This window comes from Lampetra fluviatilis, chromosome 66, assembly GCF_964198595.1.
Source record: "Lampetra fluviatilis chromosome 66, kcLamFluv1.1, whole genome shotgun sequence".
In the NCBI taxonomy this organism is placed as follows: domain Eukaryota; kingdom Metazoa; phylum Chordata; class Hyperoartia; order Petromyzontiformes; family Petromyzontidae; genus Lampetra; species Lampetra fluviatilis.
Genome location: NC_136340.1, coordinates 676,690 through 681,990, shown reverse-complemented (window position 1 = coordinate 681,990; position 5,301 = coordinate 676,690). Strand labels below are relative to the sequence as shown.

The 5,301-nt window shown below is 39.5% G+C and overlaps 2 non-coding genes across 2 annotated transcripts; both read left to right on the top strand.

Annotated features, from left to right (window-relative positions):
• Nucleotides 1–2,044: 2,044 nt before the first annotated feature.
• On the top strand, nt 2,045–2,116 carry TRNAD-GUC (transfer RNA aspartic acid (anticodon GUC)). Its single transcript has one exon. It is a non-coding gene; the product is annotated as a tRNA-Asp (tRNA).
• A 2,404-nt stretch (nt 2,117–4,520) lies between these two features.
• TRNAD-GUC (transfer RNA aspartic acid (anticodon GUC)) lies at nt 4,521–4,592 on the top strand. The gene has a single exon. It is a non-coding gene; the product is annotated as a tRNA-Asp (tRNA).
• The last annotated feature ends 709 nt before the right edge of the window (nt 4,593–5,301 follow it).

Here is a 5,301-nt window from a genome sequence, read left to right as displayed (position 1 = left end):
ACATTTTCCACACAGACTCGTTGTGCGAGACAATTAATGTTCGTGAAAAAAAATTCCCAAAATTGTACACTTTTTAGGCAAAAAAAAATATTTTACATATATTCAAATAGAACTCATTCATGGCTTTGGCTGAACGTCACAGTGTAAGAGCCCAGAGCGTAACCCCTCCACAGGCCGTGGCGGAGTAGCGCAGTTGGTAGCGCCCTCGCTTCCCATGCCAAAGGTCGCGGGATCGATCCCCGCGTCCTCCACAGGCGAATATAATTTTAAATCCTTTATATTAAGTTCGCTTGCTTGCTTAGGATCGTGCAAATCTTTCGCTCGTTTTTTAACCCACTTCCCGTGATCCAATCGAGCTGATATTTTCCACACAGACTCGTTGTGTGTGACAATTAATTTTCGTGAAAAAAAATTCCAAAATTTTACACTGTTTAGGGAAAACAAATTAAATATTTAATTACCAATTGCTTAATGGTGGCAGACAATCATCTGACCCATAGGTGGCAGCCATCTCAAGCCAGAGGACGAGAGGACTCTAGCCGCCACGCATATAAAGGATTTATAGTGAAAAACTTAGTTTTTACGGGTTTACTTGTTAAATCCTTTATATTAAGTTCGCTTGCTTGCTTAGGACCGTGCAAATCTTTCGGTAGTTTTTTAACCCACTTCCCGTGATCCAATCGAGCTGACATTTTCCACACAGACTCGTTGTGTGTGACAATTAATGTTCGTGAAAAAAAATTCAAAAATTGTACACTTTTTAGGACAAAAATATTATATTTAATTACCAATTGCTTAATGGTGCTATGCAATCATCTGACCCATAGGTGGCATCCATCTCAAGGCAGAGGACGAGAAAACTCTAGCCGCCACGCATATAAAGGATTTATAGTGAAAAACTTTGTTTTTACTGGTTATACTTATTACAATTTAAAATGACTTGCTGTTCCCTTTTATCACGTTAATTTCACCAAACGTTGAGTCACCTGCTGCACTCAAAAGCCTGAACTTTTAAAGACGAATTCTTCTTCATTTCAAGCTATTATTTACTGAGAATATGAGTTTTTTTGTTATAATTGCTGTCAATCATGAATTAGCCACACTCTGACCGAGTCCTCGATAGTAAAGTCGTTAGGTTCCCCACATGTAACGCGAGAGACCAGGGTTCAATTCCCCGTCGGGAAGAGCAACTCTTTTTAAAAAAAAATGGCCACTGGCTCTCATTGTTATTACAATTTAAAAGGACTTGCTCTTGACTTTAATCACATGATTTTCACCAATTGTTAAGTAACCGGCTGCTCTAACCAGCTTGAACTTTTGAAGATAAACCCCTCTTCATTTCAATCGGTAATATGCCGAGTATATGGGTTCATTTCTACTTTTTATAATATCAGTCAATCTAGAATCAGTCGAATTCCGAGCGAGTGCTCGATAGTATAGTGGTTAGTATGCCCGCCTGTCTCGCGGGAGACCGGGGTTCAATTCCCCGTCGGGGAGAGCAACACTTTTAAAAAAGAAATTGGCCACTGGCTCTCATTGGTATTACAATTTAAAATCACTTGCTGTTCCCTTTTATAACTTTAATTTCACCAAACGTTAAATCACCTGCTGCACTCAAAAGCCTTAACTTTTAAAGATGAATCCTTCAACATTTCAAGCTATTATTTATTGAGTATTAGAGATTATTTCTTGTTATAATTTCTGTCAATCACAAATCTTCCCACTCTGACCGAGTCCTCGATAGTAAAGCCGTTAGGTTCCCCAAATGTAACGCGGGAGACCAGGGTTCAATTCCCCGTCGCGGAGAAAAACTCTTTTAAAAAAAATGGCCACTGGCTCTTATTGTTATTACAATTTAAAAGGACTTGCTCTTGACTTCAATCACGTGATTTTCACCAATTGTGAAGTAACCGGCTGCTCTAACCAGCTTGAACTTTTGAAGATAAACCCCTCTTCATTTCAATCGGTAATATGCCGAGTATATGGGTTCATTTCTACTTTTTATAAAATCAGTCAATCTAGAATCAGTCGAATTCCGAGCGAGTCCTCGATAGTATAGTGGTTAGTATCCCCGCCTGTCACGCGGGAGACCGGGGTTCAATTCCCCGTCGGGGAGAGCAACGCTTTTAAAAAAGAAATTGGCCACTGGCTCTCATTGTTATTACAATTTAAAATCACTTGCTGTTCCCTTTTATAACGTTAATTTCACCAAACGTTAAATCACCTGCTGCACTCAAAAGCCTTAACTTTTAAAGATGAATCCTTCAACATTTCAAGCTATTATTTATTGAGTATTAGAGATTATTTCTAGTTATAATTTCTGTCAATCACAAATCTTCCCACTCTGACCGAGTCCTCGATAGTAAAGCCGTTAGGTTCCCCAAATGTAACGCGGGAGACCAGGGTTCAATTCTCCGTCGCGGAGAAAAACTCTTTTAAAAAAATGGCCACTGGCTCTTATTGTTATTACAATTTAAAAGGACTTGCTTTTGACTTCAATCACGTGATTTTCACCAATTGTGAAGTAACCGGCTGCTCTAACCAGCTTGAACTTTTGAAGATAAACCCCTCTTCATTTCAATCGGTAATATGCCGAGTATATGGGTTCATTTCTACTTTTTATAATATCAGTCAATCTAGAATCAGTCGAATTCCGAGCGAGTCCTCGATAGTATAGTGGTTAGTATCCCCGCCTGTCACGCGGGAGACCGGGGTTCAATTCTCCGTCGGGGAGAACTCTTTTAAAAAAGAAAATGGCCACTGGCACTCATTGTTATTACAATTTAAAATTACTTGCTGTTCCCTTTTATCACGTTAATTTCACCAAACGTTGAGTCACCTGCTGCACTCAAAAGCCTGAACTTTTAAAGATGAATCCTTCTTCATTTCAAGCTATTATCTACTGAGAATATGAGTTTTTTTCTGTTATAATTGCTGTCAATCACGAATTAGCCCGACTCTGACCGAGTCCTCGATAGTAACGTCGTTAGTTTCCCCACATGGAACGCGGGAGACCAGGGTTCAATTCCCCGTCGGGAAGAACTACTCTTATAAAAAATGTTTTGGCCTCTGGCTCTCCTTATTGTTATTACTATTTGAAAGGGCGTGCTCTTGATTTTAATCACGTGATTTTCCCTAATCGTTAGGTAACCTGCTGCTCTAACCAGCTTAAACTTTATAGATAAACTCCTCTTCATTTCAATCAGTAATATGCCGAGTATATGGGTTCATTTCTACTTGTTATAATATCAGTCAATCTAGAATCAGTCGAATTCTGAGCGAGTCCTCGATAGTATAGTGGTTAGTATCCCCGCTTGTCACGCGGGAGACCGGAGTTCAATTCCCCGTCGGGGAGAGATACACTTTTTAAAAGGTTTTGGCCACTGGATCTCATTGTTATTACAATTCAAAATCACTTGCTGTTCCCTTTTATAACGTTAATTTCACCAAACGTTAAATCACCTGGTGCACTCAAAAGCCTTAACTTTTAAAGATGAATCCATCTTCATTTCAAACGATTATTTATTAAGTATTAGAGATTATTTCTAGTTATAATTTCTGTCAATCACAAATCTGCCCCACTCTGACCGAGTCCTCGATAGTAAAGCCGTTAGGTTCCCCAAATGTAACGCGGGAGACCAGGGTTCAATTCCCCGTCAGGGAGAGCAACTCTTTTTAAAAAAATGGTCACTGGCTCTCATTGTTATTACAATTTAAAAGGACTTGCTCTTGACTTTAATCGCGTGATTTTCCCTAATCATTAGGTAACCTGCTGCTCTAACCAGCTTGAACGTTTGAAGAGAAATCCCTCTTCATTTCAATCGGTAATATGCCGAGTATATGGGTTCATTTCTACGTTTTATAATATCAGTCAATCTAAAATCAGTCGAATTCCGAACGAGTCCTCGATAGTATAGTGGTTAGTATCCCCGCCTGTCTCGCGGGAGACCGGGGTTCAATTCCCTGTCGGGGAGAGCTACACTTTTTAAAATGTTTTGGCCACTGGCTCTCATTGTTTTTACAATTTAAAATCACTTGCTGTTCCCTTTTATAACGTTAATTTCACCAAACGTTAAATCACCTGCTGCACTCAAAAGCCTGAACTTTTAAAGATGACTCCTTCTTCATTTCAAACGATTATTTATTAAGTATTAGAGATTATATCTAGTTACAATTTCTGTCAATCCCAAATCTGCCCCACTCTGACCGAGTCCTCGATAGTAAAGTCGTTAGGTTCCCCACATGTAACGCGGGGACCAGGGTTCAATTCCCCGTCGGAGAGAGCAACTCTTTTTTAAAAAATGGCCACTGGCTCTCATTGTTATTACAGTTTAAAAGGACTTGCTTTTGACTTCAATCACGTGATTTTCACCAATTGTTAAGTAACCGGATGCTCTAACCAGCTTGAACTTTTGAAGATAAACCCCTCTTCATTTCAATCGGTAATATGCCGAGTATATGGGTTCATTTCTACTTTTTATAATATCAGTCAATCTAGAATCAGTCGAATTCCGAGCGAGTCCTCGATAGTATAGTGGTTAGTATCCCCGCCTGTCACGCGGGAGACCGGGGTTCAATTCCCCGTCGGGGAGAGCAACACTTTTAAAAAAGAAATTGGCCACTGGCTCTCATTGTTATTACAATTTAAAATCACTTGCTGTTCCCTTTTATAACGTTAATTTCACCAAACGTTAAATCACCTGGTGCACTCAAAAGCCTTAACTTTTAAAGATGAATCCATCTTCATTTCAAACGATTATTTATTAAGTCCTAGTTACAATTTCTGTCAATCACAAATCTGCCCCACTCTGACCGAGTCCTCGATAGTAAAGTCGTTAGGTTCCCCACATGTAACGCGGGAGACCAGGGTTCAATTCCCCGTCGGGAAGAACTACTTTTTTAAAAAAGAAAATGGCCACTGGCTCTCATTGTTATTACAATTTAAAATTACTTGCTGTTCCCTTTTATCACGTTAATTTCACCAAACGTTGAGTCACCTGCTGCACTCAAAAGCCTGAACTTTTAAAGATGAATCCTTCTTCATTTCAAGCTATTATCTACTGAGAATATGAGTTTTTTTCTGTTATAATTGCTGTCAATCACGAATTAGCCCGACTCTGACCGAGTCCTCGATAGTAACGTCGTTAGTTTCCCCACATGGAACGCGGGAGACCAGGGTTCAATTCCCCGTCGGGAAGAACTACTCTTTTAAAAAATGTTTTGGCCTCTGGCTCTCCTTATTGTTATTACTATTTGAAAAGGCGTGCTCTTGATTTTAATCACGTGATTTTCCCTAATCGT